This window comes from Microcaecilia unicolor, chromosome 1, assembly GCF_901765095.1.
Source record: "Microcaecilia unicolor chromosome 1, aMicUni1.1, whole genome shotgun sequence".
NCBI lineage: Eukaryota > Metazoa > Chordata > Amphibia > Gymnophiona > Siphonopidae > Microcaecilia > Microcaecilia unicolor.
Window position 1 is genome coordinate 164555603 of NC_044031.1, and position 18446 is coordinate 164574048.

Sequence of the window (18446 nt, forward strand, 5' to 3'; positions counted from 1 at the left end):
AATAAGATGATACCTTTTTATTGGACTAACAATACATATTTTTTATTAGCTTTTGAAGATAACCCTGCTTCCTCAAAGAAGGGTTACTTTTGAAAGCTAATCAAAAAATGTATTTAGTCCAATAAAAAGGTATCAACTGCTTTAAAAAGTCAAAACAATTACTTGTTTCATTTGATCCAAATAGAACAGGAAGGCAAAAAAAACAATCCTTAGTAAACTGGCTGGCCTCTGCTTTGAACACATTTTTCTCAGTTTCAAGGTCAAATCCCACCAAGTTAGAGCTACAGTAACTACAGCTGCCCTCTGGAAATCTGCCTCAATGACTACCAACTGCAAGGCAGCTGCCTGGACCTCTCGTCATACTTTCACTGCACACTACAGTACAAGCAGTGCTGGCCAACCTGCACTGTGACTTAGCAACTCTAATACTTGACTGTGCAGGCTGCTCTAAAGGTGAAGACAATATATAACGAATAACCCCAAGCTTGGGAATGTGCCTGACTCAGTCCTGCCTGTTGACAGAAAAAGCAGCATTGCTCAAGTGTAAAAGAAGCTTTCTGTAGACAGCGAACTTGATAAGGCACACAGTCTCTCTCACTTCCCTGAAAGCTGTCTGTGTTGAGCTTTGGAACCAAGTGAGGAGATGAGGAGACTGCTACACACAAGAAGGGCCTCACATGCTCAGAATTTTACATCACGGTTGTGCCTTATCAAACCTGCTGTCCATGGAAAACATGTTACACTCCTTTACCTGGAAAATGTCCATTGTCCAAAATTCCTTTATCAGAAAAATCCTATTATCTAGTACGTCCATTATTTAGGTAAATGTGTAATCTGGAATGGTTTTCTTCTCAACCATTCCACACAACAAGTGCTCTATTTTAAAAGGTATCATAACATGGAAAAAAATCCAGATATCTTTCTTCTACTCTTGTCCTTGTTATCCCTGCAATCTTGTTTAATTATTGAGCCTTCTCTGTCATCAGTTACAATAATACATATTTCTTTATTATTTGAGCTAAGTGCTGAAACTGAGCCTTCAATGAGATTCATTCATCATGTGTACTCAACTATATCCCTCTTTTCAAGTCTAAGAAACGAAACAATGGAGAAACAATAAATGTACAGTTTAAAGCATTTTTCAATGTCAAAACATTAATTGTTTCCAGCTTGTAATTATTCTCACTTTCCTGATCCAAAACATGGATTTTACATGTTAATACTTTTTGGACTTTATTCCTGTAAAATTAATTGGTGGATAATCTTGAGAACATTGATCTTACCAAATACAAAAAAAAAGTCTGCTTGATGAAGTAAGTTATGTTTTCTGTTCCTGAGATCTTAACTTCTAGGAACTTTACACTTCTGTTTTATCTTTATTTGTTTCTTACACTGTGGCCATTAAAAAAAACCCTTTGGACCAATTTCTTCTCTATCACTACTTGAGGAATGTATTTCTAATTGTACAGAGGGATTAAAAAAAGCAAAAGTTAAATTTCTCAAGGTGGGGGGAGAATAAGAAGAAGGCTACCCTCATTCAACCCTGATCCCACAGGGCTGGTATGTGGCAATTCCCCTGGGGCAGCAGCCAGACTCTGAACCTGAAAGTGGGCTTGCTGGCTTCCACAGGATGGAGAATAAAGAGAGAAGCAGTCATAACTACACGGGAGGGAGCTGCTGAACTAAAGTGCTGCTGGAGGTAAAGCACTCTCACCCTAATAATCATTTCTATAGCGCTACTAGATGTTCATAGCACTATACACATTATATACAGGTACTTTCTCTGTCCCTTGGGGGCTCACAATCTAAGTTTTCTTTTTTTGGCATTTTTTTGTACCTGGGGCAATGGAGGGTTAAGTGGCTTGCCCAAGGTCACAAGGAGCTGCAGTGGGAATTGAGCCCAGGTTGCCAGGATCAAAGCCTGCTGCACTAACCCACCCCTCTTGCAACAGGGCTTAGGGGAAATGGCAGGATCAGCAGAGCCATGGAGAATGGGGAATCTCCAGGTAGAAGGCCCCAGCCAGGATGAAGTCCTACACCCCAGATGGCAACCTTAAAAGGAGCCACAGCTGCAGACTGTAGATGGAAAAGATATGAGAAGAATGACACACACACCCCAGTGGAAATAGCACCAAGACACTACCACCTATTACCCACCCCCCTCAGCAGTACCTGGAATATCAGGGGTGTAGCTATGGGCGGACTTGGGCAGGCCCAGGCCCATCCAATCTCAGCTCAGGCCCGTCCACCCAGTTTTAAGTGCAGTTGACTTAAAGCGCAGCAAGCAAAGCCAAAGCAGCAGCCTTTCACTAATTCATTTCTACCGTCGTTACACCGCGGTTCGCTCAGCTGGTCTCCCAGTCCCACCTACCTTTTGGGCAGACTTGGCACGGCAGTGAGTCGACTCGGTACTGAATAAACATGGTTGCAGCTCTTGACTTCGTGGTGACTGGTGTTTGCAGAGATGGGCTCTGTCCTGTTGCCCAGGGCATGAAAAAAAAGTCTTTTAGCACTTAATTCCATAGGGGGTGAGTAGGGTGTAGGACAGGGCTGATGCTAGGCTACAGGGAGGAGTAGGGTGGTAGGATAAGGCTGATGCTTAGCTATGGGATGGATGGGGGGGGGGGGGGGGTAAGGTAGAGAAGGGAAGGGCTGATGCTGAGCTACGGGAATGGGTAGGGAGTATGGAACAAAAAAGCTGATGCCAGGCTGCTGGGATGTAGGGGTAGGGTAAGGAAGGTCTTTATGTTTTATGTTTTTGTAATATGTTTTACAATTAATATGTGTTGAATTGTGATCTGTTTAGAATTGCAGAGATAATGTGGCATACAAATTTAGAAAATAAATCAATAAATTTCTAGTTTTTGGTCCTTTATTCTGTAATTGATGAGGGTTGGTCTATGGTCTGCATGTGACCGAGCAGGTGAGAGTTTCTGCTCGGCAGAATGTGGTTTGTATGGGGATCTATGAGTCTGACTTGGCCGGGTTTTCCAATGGGATGTGTATATTCACTGCTGCCTTTTTAAAGGTACCATTATTGGAACTGGTGTTATGGTTTGCAATATAGGCTCTAAGAAGCCTCTTTGCAGGATCACAAAGTACTTGGCAATGAAGGGATTTTGTGTTGCTATTATTGAGGTGCTACCACAATTTGAATACAGTGTTCCAGGATTGTGGGGGTGCTAAGCTTTATTATGCTTCTGCTACCTATGTTGTTGGAAGTAAACTCAGAAGATCCTTATCACAAAACTTACTGAAGTTATTGTGATTTTAGCTTCCAGGAGAGAAAATTCTCAGAAATGTTCCCGAGATAGACAGTGTTCCTTAGTCTGCCCCCATGGCAAAACAAAGTTCATTACTAAGCTACTTCAAAAAACCAAGTGTAGAGGAGTATAGCGACGATGCAGAGAGAACTGAAAAACCATGTCTAGAGGAACATGACGAGGATGCTGTTCCCTCAACAAGTTCTACTTTATGTTCACAGATCAGTAAACCTGGTGTGCAACTGATGGAATTACTTTCAGATTTATACGACATTGATGAACCACCAAAACAGCCAAAGTTACAGGCTTTACCAGTATGTACAATTAGTGGCAAGTCCTGAAGTTTTTCATCTCACTTTGACCTACAAAGTGTCATAGGTTACTATGGAGATAATTTAAAACAAAGCCATCCAGAACTTACAATAAGACATTTTGAGCTACACCTGTTTTTATAACAAATAAGGCACAAAAGGGTGCCCTAAATGACCAGATGACCCCTGGAGGGAATCAGGGGTGGCCTCCCAGTGGTCACTGACCCCCCCCTACCACCCCCCACAAATGTGAATGCAAATATGATTTAGCAACCTCTATGACAGCTTTAGATGTTAGAGCCAGGTCTAATAGAGCAGCATACAGGTCCCTGGAGTAGTGTAGTGGTCAGTGCAGTGCACCATGGAGTGGGTGACTCTGGTCCCTATCTCCTTCTACCCCATCCTGCCTGTCTTATGCTTCCATGAGAAGGGCTGAGTGAGTGAGCTCTACAGCCACGACTATTAAGCTCTAGCCCATGGGCCTGCATCAGTCCAACTATCCTGCCCGTCTTATGCTTCCATGAGAAGGGCTGAGTGAGTGAGCTCCACAGCCATGACTATTAAGCTCTAGCCCACGGGCCCACATCGGTCTGACTATTAAGCCCCCCCCCCTGACTATTATGCCCCCCCTCACCGCTATGACTCCCTGAGTTCAGCCAGCTCAGCCTTGCAGGGTCTTCGGCCATCTGGTCCGCCAGGCCTCGGAAGGGCCATCTGGCTCCCCGGGCCTCGGAAGAGCCATCTGGTGCTCCTTTGGCCACCTGGGCTCATAACCCCATTTCCGGTCACCGTCTGGGCCATCTGGTGCCTCCCCGAGTGACTGGGCTCAGCCCCGTTTCCGCCTAGGCCATCTGGTGCCTCCCCAAGTGGCTAGACTCTTAGTCCAATTTCCGGTCACCGTCCAGACCATCTGGTGCCTCCCTGAGCAATTGGGCTCAGCCATGTTTCCGCCTGGGCCATCTGGTTCTCCGGGCCGCAGGCAGGAAGGGAGAAGGAGCCCAGCAACATGAGTTGCTCCCTCGGCAGAGAGCTCACTCTGCTGCCAGGTCCACCCGCCCCCTCCCTCCCTCCCTCGAGGGAGAGAGAGGGACACGCAGGCAGGTGGGCGAGAGAGAAAGACAAAAGATTGGCTCAAGGGATGACTTTCAATAGATCGCAGTGAGGTAGCTGCTCTGCTACGTACAAAACCCTGACCCAGAATCAGGTCGTCTACAAATGATTTAGCACCAGGTTCCCCACGAACCTGCGGTGTGGTATAGGAGAGAGGTGACCCTCTTCTATCCGCACTCCGGTCCCGAGGCATGTGGCTCTCCTCACTGGCCAAGCAGCCAACTATCCCTGGCCAACCAAGGCTCCTCGGCACTACGGTATCGTTCCATTTAGGGGGGATTCTGACTTAGAGGCGTTCAGTTATAATCCCTCAGATGGTAGCATTGGCTCCTCAGCCAAGCACATACACCAAATGTCTGAACCTGCGGTTCCTCTCGTACTGAGCAGGATTACTATCGCAACAACGCATCATCAGTGGGAATCTCATTTATCCATTCATGCACGTCACTAATTAGATGAGGCATTTGGCTACCTTAAGAGTCATAGTTACTCCCGACATTTACCCGCGCTTCATTGAATTACTTCATTTTGACATTCAGAGCACCGGGCAGAAATCACATTGCGTCAACACCCGCCACGGGCCTTTGCGATGCTTTGTTTTAATTAAACAGTTGGATTCCCCAGGTCCGCACCAGTTCTAAGTCAGCTGCTAGGTGCTGGCCAAAGGGGGGACACTGGCCCACCCGGTGCCCTTCCCCCCCCCCCAGGAGGGAGGAGGCGGGGGGAGAGGCGCCCACTGCAGCTGAAGCGATCCATGGGAAGGGCCAGGCTCATGTCCAGAGTCTCTGCCGCCCCTTGGGAAACACAGGGCAACGCCTCATCCAGCTGCAGCATGCACCCAGCCCCACTTCGTGCCCCAGCCCGACCAACCCAGCCCTTATGGAAGTTACGGATCTGACTTGCTAACTTCTCTTACCTACTTTGTTCTAACATTTTTATTTATTTTTGTTACATTTGTACCCCGCGCTTTCCCACTCATGGCAGGCTCAATGCGGCTTGCATGGGGCAATGGAGAGTTAAGTGACTTGCCCAGAGTCACAAGGAGCTGCCTGTGCCTGAAGTGGGAATCGAACTCAGTTCCTCAGTTCCCCAGGACCAAAGTCCACCACCCTAACCGCTAGGCCACTCCTCCACTCCTGCCAAAACCTGTTCACCTTGGAGACCTGCTTTGGATATGGGTACAGCCCAGCACGAGATTTACACCCTCTCCCCAGATTTTCAAGGGCCAGCAAGAGCTCACCGGACACCACCAGAAGCACAACACTTTCCAAGGCTCGGGCCCCTCTCTCAAGACGAACCCATTCCAGGGTGCCCTGCCCTTCACAAAGAAAGGAGAAATCTCCCCAGGGCTCCTGCCAGCTTATCTAGGATCAGTCACGTTACCACACTGGATGCCTCACGGCACCCGTCTCCGCCACTCCAGGTTCGGGGATCTGAACCCAACTCCCTTTTGATCGGCCAAAGGCAACAGAGGCCATCGCCCGTCCCTTCCAAACAGCGCTTGCCTATCACTTAGGACTGACTGACCCATGTTCAACTGCTGTTCACATGGAACCCTTCTCCAGTTCAGCCTTCAAAGTTCTCATTTGAATATTTGCTACTACCACCAAGATCTGCACCCATGGCAGCCCCACCCAGGCTCTTGCCCCGGGCTTCCGTGCCCACCGCAGCAGCCCTCCTACTCATCGTGGCTTAGCCCCCTGGACAGATCGAACACATGCACAGGCAGCTCAGAGCCGGCGACAGCCAGGTATGGGCCCGACGCTCCAGTGCCATCCATTTTCAGGGCTAGTTGATTCAGCAGGTGAGTTGTTACACACTCCTTAGCGAATTCCAACTTCCATGGCCACCATCCTGCTGTCTATATCAACCAACACCTTTTCTGGACTCTAATGAGCGTCAGCATCAGGCGCCTTAACCCAGCATTCAGTTCATCCCGCAGCATCAGTTCTGCTTACCAAAAGTGGCCCACTGGGCACTTGCATTCCACACCCAGCTCCAAGCCAGCGAGCTAGGCTTCTTACCCATTTAAAGTTTGAGAATAGGTTGAGATCATTTCAGCCCCAAGACCTCTAATCATTCGCTTTACCGGATAAAACTGTGTCCGAGCAGCGTGAGCACCAGCTATCCTGAGGGAAACTTCAGGTGGAACCAGCTACTAGACAGTTCGATTAGTCTTTTGCCCCTATACCCAGGTCGGATGACCGATTTGCACATCAGGACCACTATGGACCTCCACCAGTTGTTAGTGGGTGCAGTGGACTTCAGGCAGGTGGACCCAGGCCCATCCCCCCTACCTGTTACACTTGTGCTGGTAAATGGGAGCCCTCCAAACCGCCCCCAAAACCCACTGTACCCACATCTAGGTGCCCCCCTTCACCCATAAGTGCTATGGTAATGGTGTAGAGTTGTGGGGAGTGGGGTTTGGGGCGATTTGGGGGGCTCAGCACCCAAGGTAAGGGAGCTATGGACTTGGGAAGTATTTAAATTTTTTTTGTTACTTTTTACAAATGCCCCCTAGAGTGCCCGGTTGGTGTCCTGGCATGTGAGGGGGACCAGTGCACTACGAATCCTGGCCCCTCCCACAACCAAATGCCTTGGAGTTGTTCGTTTTTGAGCTGGGCACCTTCGGTTTCCATTATCGCTGAAAGCCAATACCGCCCAGCTCAAATCTGCTCAAATCCGATGCGTTTGCCTGGCACCAACCGTATTATCGAAATAAAAGATGGGGTGCCCATCTTTTTCGAAAATACGGTCTGTCACGCCCCTTCGCGTACCTGTCCTTGGAGATAGTCGCCCATGGAGATGGGCGTTCGCGTTCGATTATGCCCCTCCACGGCACTTAGATGCCAATTTAAAGAATAGCGTTTAGAGTCAATTAATGGCGACTTTGACTTGTATAAGTGACCTTCCTAACACATAAAAATACACAAAATACAACTAATAAATTAAAAATACAAATACAAAATAAAGTATCATAAAGACAGGGCATCAGTTAAAGCTTCTCTACAGGCAAAAAGTCTTTAGATGTTTACAGAATACGACATAACCTGTCTCCTTTTGTGAAGATAAGGGAAGTAAATTCCACAATTTTGGCCTACTACAAGGTTATCAATAGAAATCAAACAAAATAAAACATGGAAAAGAAAATAAGATGATACCTTTTTTATTGGACATAACTTAATACATTTCTTGATTAGCTTTCGAAGGTTGCCCTTCTTCGTCAGATCGGAAATAAGCAAATGTGCTAGCTGACAGTGTATATAAGTGAAAACATTCAAGCATTACTATGACAGTCTGACAGGGTGGGAGGATGGGGGTGGGTCGGAGGTAAGCATGGGGACATCAAAGAATATCATTGATATTCTAACAGGATGGGTGTGGATAGGTGAGGGGTGGGGTGATCAACAGAGACATACAGCTTTATGGTTTATAATGGGCTAGGAACCCCAGGTCCTTGTTAAGTCCTTTCTGTTGGGTGTTAAAATATTCAATCATTCTGACTTCAATGGTCTTACGTTCTTGTATGGTTTTAAAGTTACCTTTCAGTATTCTCACTATGAAATCACTGGTACAGTGTCCTGGTTCTGTGAAGTGCTGTCCCACCGGGGTGGGGGCCCTACTGGCTATATTGTTCATGTGATGTCTATGTAAATTGAATCTTGTCTTAAGCATCTGGCCTGTTTCTCCAATATAGCATCCTTCGTTACATTTTTTACACTGAATGATATATACCACATTGGAAGATGAGCAAGTGAAAGATCCCTTTATGTTGAATATCTTTCCTTTGTGGGTAACTGTGGGGTCCTGTGAAATATTTTGGCATAGTTTGCAACTGGATAAATTACAGGGACGTGTGCCCTTCTGTTCCTTTTCAGTCTGTGATGGAAGTTTACTTCTGATTAGCTTGTGTTTTAAGTTGGGTGGTTGTCGGAAGGCCAGTACTGGTGGGGATGGGAATATCTCTTTCAGTAATTCATCCTCCTGGCCTACTACAAGAAAAGGCATTGGACTGAGTACATTGTTTTCTCATGATTTCCAATGGAGGAATACATATGATTTCTTGTTAAGATAAATGTAATATTCTTTCATTTTTATTTTGTTTCCCTGGAAATAAAAGTCAATAAAAAATAACGGGCTCCTTTTACAAAGCAGTGCTACAGATTAGCATGTACTCAACGTGAAGAAACCCATTGAATTCCCATGGACTTCTTTGCATTCAGTGCACACTAATTGATAGCAACGCTTTGTAAAAGGTTCCCAATATGATGTGACACCTTTTAATTGAGCTCACTTACTTTCCCTTTATTAGATCGAAAAAAATGAGCAGGCCAGAGCAAAAGATAACATTTTCTGAATGCAGATGTGAATGCAGCCGAAAAAGCAAACAGGATGCTAGGAATTAATAGGAAAGGGATGGGAAATACCAAGAATACCATAATGCCTCTGTATCACTTCATGGTGCAATTTCACCTTGAGTATTGCTTCTGGTCATCATATCTCAAAAAAGATATAGCAGAAATGAAAAAGGTTCAAAGCAGAGCAACCAAAATGATGGGATGGAATTCCTTCTACATGAGGAAAGGTTAAAGAAGTTAGGGCTCTTCAGCTTGGAAAAGAGACAGCTGAGGGGAGATATGATTGAAGCAGTGGCGTTCCTGGGGGGGGGGCTGGCACCCGGGGCGGATCGCTGATGCGCCTCCGTCCCCTGGGTGCAGTGCCACCCCCGATGCAGCGCGGACCCCCCCCGGCGAAAGGACACCCCCGTGTAGGAACCCCCCCCCGCCAGGTGCACGCCGCTGGGGGGGGGGGGGTGCTGTGCGTGCCTGCCCTCTGTTGCTCCATGCTTCTTCTCTGCCCCGGAACAGGAACTAACCTGTTCCGGGGCAGAGAATAAGCATGGACCAACGGAGGACAGGCGCGCGTGGCACCCCCCCAGCGGCGTGCACCCGGGGCGGACCGCCCCCACCGCCCCCCCCCCCCTAGGAACGCCACTGGATTGAAGTCTATAAAATCCTGAGTGGTGTAGAGCGAGTAGAAGTGGATTGATTTTTTACTCTTTCAAAAAGTTCAAAAACTTGAGGACACTCAATGAAGTTACATGGAAATACTTTTAAAATAAAGAAGAGGAAATATTTTTTTCACTCAACGAATACTTAAGCTCTATAACTCTTTGCTGGAAGATATTGAGGGACATAATCGAACGACGCTGGCCAAATAGATGGCCGGCCATCTATTTGGCCAGCGCCGCATAGAGCAGTCCCGAACCATATTATCGAAAAAGATGGCCAGCCATTTTTCGTTTCAATAATACGGTTGGGGCCGGCCAAATGTCAGAGATGGCCGGGTTTGAGATAGCCGGCATCGGTTTTCGCTGATAATGGAAACCGAAGCCGGCGATCTCAAACCCGGCCAAATCCAAGGCATTTGGTTGTGGGAAGAGCCAGCATTTATAGTGCACTGGTCCCCCTGACATGCCAGGACACCAACCGGGCACCCTAGGGGGCACTTCTAAAAATTAAAAAAAAAAATAGCTCCCAGGTGCATAGCTCCCTTACCTTGGGTGCTCAGACCCCCCCAAATCCCTCCCAAAACCCACTCCCCACAACTCTACACCACTATCATAGCCCTTATGGGTGAAGGTGGCACCTACATCTGGGTAAAGTGGGTTCAGGGGTGGGGTTAGAGGGCTTCCATTTACCACCACAAGTGTAACAGGTAGGGGGGATGGGCCTGGGTCCACCTGCCTGAAGTGCACTGCACCCACTAAAAACTGCTTCAGGAACCTGCATACTGCTGTCAGGGAGCTGGGTATGACATTTCAGGCTGGCAAAAAAGTTGGGTTGGTTTTTTTTGGGTGGGAGGGGGTTGGTGACCACTGGGGGAGTAAGGGGAAGTGATCCCCAATTCCCTCCGGTGGTCATTTGGCCAGATGGGGCACCTTTTTGAAGCTTGGTCATGAAAAAAAGGGACCAAGTAAAGCCGGTAAAATGCTCGTCAAGGCCGGCTTTCTTTTTTCCATTATCGGGCAAAGCCGTCCATCTCAAAGCATGCCCCCATTCCACCCCCGTCCCGCCTTCGCTACCCTACCGAAACGCCCCCTTGAAGTTTGGCCGGCTCCGTGACAGAAAGCAGTTGGCGCCGGCCAAAATCGGCTTTCGATTATACCGATTTGGCTGGTTTCAGGAGATCGCCGGCCATCTCCCGATTTGTGTCGGAAGATGGCCGGCGATCTCCTTTGAAAATAAGCTGGAACGTATCAGCGGTTAGTGTATCTGGGTTTAAAAAAAGGTTTGGACAAGTTCCTATCCATAGTCTGCTATTGAGACAGACATGGGGAAGCCACTGCTTGCCCTGGGGTTGGTAGCATGGAATGTTGCTACTATTTGGTTTTCTGCCAGGTACTTGTGACCCGGATTAGCCACAGGATACTGGGCTAGATGGAAACAGGATACTGGTCTGACCCAGTATGACTATTCTTATGTTCTTATGTTCTAAGTATTTGTCAATACTTGCAGAGATCAAACTAAGCATTCATAAAATCTTGAAATAAAAATGCTAATTGTTTTTTTAGATTAAAGTTGTCCTTAGAAAGCTCTGCTAGCATAATATGATACTGAAAAAGCCATAGCTGAATTGGCAAAATAATTTAATCCACATGGTTAAAGTGTCCTCTAGTGGAAAACAGAGGAAGTGCCTGTAAAAAACAGTATTACAACAATGCATATGCTGTTGCAACTCAGGGCAAGAAAAATGTTCAGTAAAATCATTGATCTAATATGAATACATTTTGTTATGGTATTTTCAGTTTGCTAATAGAGGCCTAAGTTTCCAGTAGGATACCTAATTATAAAGTTAAGCATGTACTTTTACACCTGCGCAGAAGTCAATTTGTCAAACAAAAGCATCACTTACCTATTTGTAAATGATGGTATAAAATACAAATGTTATGAGAATATTGGTGACACATACTTTTTGAAAATTAAAGTTACATGCATAAATTTATAATATACCACAAATTCTGGAATGCCTTTTTCTAGCGGCCAGATTTAAGCATATTATGAATTTAAACCGAATGTAATCAGTTAACCTACATACATAACTTCTTATCTTATGTAGGACTGAGTATGCTTCTGAAAATATATGTCATAGTATGATGCAGTTAATCCTTTTTTTAAGTATTATACTCTAGCATTAGTAAATGAGGATGGTTATTTCTCAGACTGGTGCTTTTATGCATTTTAGTCTTAACTGTGTGCCTATAATTAGGCAACCAGAGGGTGCCAAGTAGAATCCTATTTGCGCCTGCAAAGAGGTGGTAAAATGTGGGATACAAGTGCAATAAATAAATAAATAAATAAAAATATAAGCACATAGAGGTATGCATTCAAACAGTGCACTGAATATGACCTCTGACAGCCCAGTAATATGGAATTAGTGCCAGGGTGGACAATTCAGAGAGGAGTCATCTGTTATGCATTTCAGGGCCACCGATAGACTAAACCGGGCCCAGGGCAGGACCGCGCTCCCCCCCCCCCACCACCACCACCACAATCGTTGTCCACTGCCACCCGCCCTCTGATCACTGCCACTGTCCCCATAGCTGACGCAAAAGAATTGAAATACCTTGGCTAGTTGGGATCCCGAGGCCCTGCCAACAGAAGACTACTACTACTTATCATTTCTATAGCGCTACCGGACGTACGCAGCGCTTCACATTTGAACATGGACAGACAGTCCCTGCTCAATAGAGCTTACAATCTAATTCTCCTTCCTCCAGCACTGATTGACTGCCCCTATGGCTGCTTTTCCTCTCAGAACATGCTCGGTTTCAAAACTGAGCATTTACGCCTGAGAGAAAAAGCAGCCGCTTAGCAATGGGCAGAAAAGCAGAGCTGGAGGAAGCTCTGGGTGCTCCCCAGCCTCCAAGGGGAGCCCGGCGCCAGAGTTTTCTCTTTCCTGCTCCTGTCGGGACGCGATCACTCGGGCCCGGGGAATTTTGCCCCCTCCCCTTGGTGGCCCTGATGCATTTACATGGAAACATGATCCCTAGTAGTAGTATCATGATCCCTAGTGGTAGGGGTCACAGGCACCATTTTGGCTAAAGACACCTGCAAGGTTTAACCTAATGGTTAGTGCAGTGGCCTGAGAACCAGGGGAACAGGGTCCAATTCCCACTGCAGTTCCTTGTGACTCTGGGCAAGTCACTTGGGGCTCTGTTTACTAAAGTGCGTTAGTGTTTTTAGCGCACCTACACTTAGTGTGCACGCTAACCATGTAGGCACCTATAGGGATATTCAGTGCTTTTTTTGTGCCGGTACGCAACGGTATGGCGTACCGGCACCTTTTTTATTTGCTCCCCCCCGCCCCTTGAGTCCATGTCCCGCACGCAGTGCCAGCCCCCATTTCCGGCCGCTGCTGCTTCTCCTGTTGAGCAGCAGCGGCCGCTATACAAAGAAAAAGATTTTTAAAAAAACTTCAAACCTGGCTGAAACTCGGCACCCCGGCACTGTAGACAGCCATTAGGCATTGGCTGTTGCCCCGCAGCCGCTCCTCCTCTTGCCTCTACGTCACTGCGCTCCTCCGGGGTCTTCCTCCAGGGGTAGTGACGTAGAGGCAAGAGGAGGAGCGGCTGCGGGGCAACAGCCAATGCCTAATGGCTGTCTACAGTGCCGGGGTGCCGCGTTTTCAATTTTCTTTTTAAAATCTTCTTTTTCTTTGTGTAGCGGCCACTGCTGCTCAACAGGAGAAGCAGCAGCAGCCGAAAATAGTGGCTGGTGCCGCGTGCGTTGCGACTTCGCGCCATTCGTGGGAAACTTGGCAGGGAGAGGGAAACCAACAGAGGGAAGGATTGGGGAGAGAGAGAAAGAGGGAAATCAACAGAGGGAAGGATTGGGGAGAGAGAGAAAGAGGGAAACCAACAGAGGGAAGGATTGGGGAGAGAGAGAAAGAGGGAAACCAACAGAGGGAAGGATTGGGGAGAGAGAGAAAGAGGGAAACCAACAGAGGGAAGGATTGGGGAGAGAGAGAAAGAGGGAAATCAACAGAGGGAAGGATTGGGGAGAGAGAGAAAGAGGGAAACCAACAGAGGGAAGGATTGGGGAGAGAGAGAAAGAGAGAAACCAACAGAGGAAGGATTGGGGAGAGAGAGAAAGAGGGAAATCAACAGAGGGAAGGATTGGGGAGAGAGAGAAAGAGGAAAACCAACAGAGGGAAGGATTGGGGAGAGAGAGAAAGAGGGAAATCAACAGAGGGAAGGATTGGGGAGAGAGAGAAAGAGGGAAACCAACAGAGGAAGGATTGGGGAGAGAGAGGGAAAACAACAGAGGGAAGGATTGGGGAGAGAGAGAGAGGGAAAACAACAGAGGGAAGGATTGGGGAGAGAGAGAGAGGGAAAACAACAGAGGGAAGGATTGGGGAGAGAGAGAAAGAGGGAAACCAACAGAGGGAAGGATTGGGGAGAGAGAGAGAGGGAAAACAACAGAGGGAAGGATTGGGGAGAGAGAGAAAGAGGGAAACCAACAGAGGGAAGGATTGGGGAGAGAGAGAGAGGGAAAACAACAGAGGGAAGGATGGGGAGAGAGGGAAAAACAGATGGAAGGATGGGGAAAGAGTGAGGGAAAACAGATGGAAGGATGGGGAGAGAGGGGGGGGGAAACAGATGGAAGAATGTGGAGAGAGGGAAAAACAGATGGAAGGATGGGGAGAGAGAGAGGGAAAACGGAAGGATAGGGAGAGAAAGAGGGAAGACGCTGGATGGAAGAATGCAGAAAGAAATAGGGGAGACACTGGAAGGATGGGGAGAGAAAGCAGAGCTGCTGGATGGAAAAGGGGAATAGAGAAAGACTGGAGAATAAGAGGAAGGGGCATGGGGAGAACAATGGTGAGGAAAAGATGAAAAGCCACAGGTAGATGAAGGAAATTAAAGAATGGATAGTAAGAATGAATTAAATCTGGACAGAGAGAGAGCCTGAAAAATATTGAAGAAAGCAAAGAAAAAGGAGACAAAAATGACAAATGGCACAGAAGAGTTAAGCGAAAACAAAGGAAAGGAGAATCACAGACTGGGACCAATATGGAAAGAAAAACAGTCACCAGACAACAAAGGTAGAAAAAATCATTTTATTTTCATTTTAGTGTTTGTAATATGTCCAATTTGAGAATTTACATTGGCTGTCTTATTTTGCACTGGGTATACTGGAGCTGTAAGTGCTTACAGAGATTATTTATAATGAAAAAAAATCACGTTATTTTTTTCTCCTATAGTACTGTAATATTTTCAATGATGTCTGTTTATATGCGCCATGGCTGGTATAGGGGGTGTGGTTAATGTGGGTGTGGCTATCATAGGGGTGGAGCCATACATGGTGACCCCGCCCATAATGAGTACCGGCACCTTTTTTTCTACAAAAAAAGCACTGGGGATATTGTAGGTATGTATATGGTTAACATGCGTACATGGTTAATGCATGTTAAAAATGTTAATGCGGCTATAACGCTGTTTAGTAAACAGGGCCCTTTATCCTCCATTGCCCCAGAAACAAAATAAGTACCTGTATATAATATGTTAACCACTTTGATTGTAACCATAGAAAGTCAGTATATCAAATCCCATCCTCTTTCCCTTTATTTTTATTTGGCAGCCCCTTATTATTATATGTTAAAGATAATATTAAAGCCACATTTGCAGAACCTCCAGGGCAAGGAAGAGGTGCTATGGATAAATCTGGAAGAGGGAATGGAAAATGTATTTATATTGGTGTGATATACAGGCCTTCTTCACAGACAGAAGTGGACAGAGATTTAATTGAAAATATTCAAAATATAGCTTTGAAAGGCGAAGTACAACTAATAGGTGATTTTAATATGCCAGAAGTCAATTGGGGTATCCCTATTGTGGAGTCTTCTAGAAGTAGAGCGATCCTGGATTCTCTATGGGATGAACTATTCTGTAGAATTCATGCAGAATGGGACCATACTAGACTTAGGGGCCCCTTTACTAAGCTGAGTAGGCACCTACACGTGCCCAACATGCACCAAGTTGGAGTTACTGCCCGGTTACTGCGTGGTCCTTGCGATAATTTAAATTTTGGCGCATATCCGCTATGCGCATCTGAAAATATTTTATTTTGTGACGCTCAGCAGCTATGCACAAGTGGAATTTGATGTGTGTAGACCATTATCGCCTGGTTACTGTGTGAGACCTTACCGCTAGGTCAATGGCTTGCGGTAAGGTCTCAGACCCATAATAGACACGTGGCAATTTTCATTTTGCCGCACGTCCATTTTTGGCAAAAAAAGCGCCATTTTTTATAGGTGCACTAAAAAATAATTCTGCCTGCCCAAAACATGCGTCTATACTACCGCAGGCCATCTTTCAGTGCACCCTAGTAAAGGGACCCCTTAGTTCATACAAATAGGGAGAGTGTTTCTGATGTTATAGTAGGTGTTCATCTGGCATCCACTGATTATCAGATAGCCAATTCGGTAAAATGGGGATGGGGGGACAAGAGTTGAAAAAAGCTAAGTGATTTCTTGCGGGGTCCCCGGCTTTATCTCATATAAGCACTACAAGCATTTGTGGGAATTTGGAATTAGGAGAGTGCAAGAAACTGCCTTATATGTTGGTTGAGACACACACAATTGCCAGTTAGGAAGTGGTCAGTCACTTTGATGGAGTTTTTCTGAAGCTATATGATTGCACACCATACTTAAGCCTTATAGCCTGCTGTGTTGGGCTGGCTGGGTGGCGAAACTGAAGCTTTTTTCTCCATCTATTAGATTGACCAGAAGGTACATAGAGTGGGTTGCCTCACAGGTTTTTTACACAGCCAGTGTGAGGTTGTGTTGGGATTTTCAGTTTAAATAAATTAAAGCTTGAATGAATTATTGGCCATTTGACGAGTATACTGATATAAGCCAGTATGTTGCTTTACAGACCACTGTTAGGTCTTCAGACTCCTGACGCAGGCCAGTTGTGGCCGACACACGATTCATGTTGAGTCTATTGAAGATAAATAATGGTTTTGCAGCACCCTGGTGTGGACTTTCTGTTTTTGGTCACACTAACAGCTCTTAACATAGGCAGGCAGCACAACCACTCAGCAAGTCACCTCTTTCCCACTAAATGACACATTCAATAAAATAGCACACTAGACACAAGAATTGTGGAGACTTGCAAGGCGGCAGCTTTATTATTAACCATCGTATTCAGAACAATTTAGGAAGCACCTGAGCCCATCCAACTGACATTGTTGTATACTCCACCCACTATCCAGCTAGATCATGTGGTCAGTTCATCCTTTAGTGGTAGGACAGCTCTAATTCATGCTCCCAGATGTACACTGATCCACCTTGTTGTTATCTAGCTAGATCACGTGGCAAGTTTGTCTTTTAGTAACAGGGTCACTCTAGTTCATGCTCAGTTTGTCATCCAGTCATGCATCTCTGCAAACAGCTTAGTTCCATGCCTGCCTTCCCCTTCAGCTAGGTGTTTCTATAGCATTCAGGTTCCTGTTCTAGGCCCAAAGTCTTTGAGTCAAGTTCAGATCAAAATTGCCTTTTGCACAAACTGCTACATGGATGCTTCTTTGACTCAGGTTTCCCACCACAGACTGGGGCAGCGAAGCACATCCAAAGCCTTACCAGTGCAATTGAGAAGCAGGCTCTGTGCTACCTGAGACCAGAGGGGGTGATCCTTCTGAACATTTTGCGGTGGGGTGAGGAGTTGCCCACTAGGCCAATCACTGTAACCTCCAAGCAGGCATTACAACCAAATACACCAGTCCGTGAAGGATCACCCGCAACAGCCAGCCATTGTGACCTTTGCAAAGACATTACCATGGCCCAACCCACCAATTGAGCTTATTAAAGCTGCGGCCCACAATTTATCATCTGTCCCCATCCCGGGGATTAGCTGGCATTATTAATATGCTGAACACAAGAGCAGACAGTTCCATGGTGACCTATGTCAACTAATGCTAATGTGAACACAGGCTTAAATCAATACCACAACAAGCGGAAATGGAGGACCATGACGAGGGATTGCGACTTTGTAATGAAGGTGCCTGGGGAGGATGTGAAAGGAATTAAAGTCTGTGATAAAGATCCCGATGAAATGGTGAAAATCCCACAGGAACTTAGTGGATACCACCTATGGTGGGCTTGTGAAGAGTGGAATGTGGAAAATGGATGCCCAAGTAAACTGGAGGCAGAACGGGGGAGAAATTTAAACTCTGCCAGGCATTCCAGATACTTCCAGCCAAAAGCAAGTAACACAGTAGGTGATGGCAGACAAAGACCTGGTTCCTCTAATCTGCCCAGAAGATATATCGAATTATACCATATGCTATGATGCATGCTAGCGCTTGATCTGAACAAGTTGGTGCATCCTTCACGCGCAAGTGTCGATAAACAGGACAGGAAGTCTTAAAGTATTAGTATTACCATTTCCAGGACAAATGCAAAGGAAAACCTGGTCTGAAAGATCTCCCAGACCTGTGGATAGAAGCCAAGGAGTCTGATAGCTGACAAGTTGCAAAAATGGAAATGTACAAGTGAGATACTACCTGCCTCTGCTCCTCTGCCTTGGGGCATGTGACAAAGCCTTGTATCACAGCTGCCAGTTAGACAACATGGCACACGTCCATGGTTTTGTTCCATATTCACTTAAGAACAGCCTGATTACCCATATTGTAGTAAGTGAATGAAATGAGCCTACTATATTGTTTCTCTGTCTACTATGAGCATATGAGAGCTGTAC

The 18446-nt window shown here is 46.3% G+C and overlaps 1 pseudogene; it reads right to left on the reverse strand.

Moving 5' to 3' along the window:
* Positions 1 to 1056: 1056 nt before the first annotated feature.
* Positions 1057 to 18446, reverse strand: part of LOC115471380 — a 30507-nt pseudogene continuing 13117 nt past the window's right edge.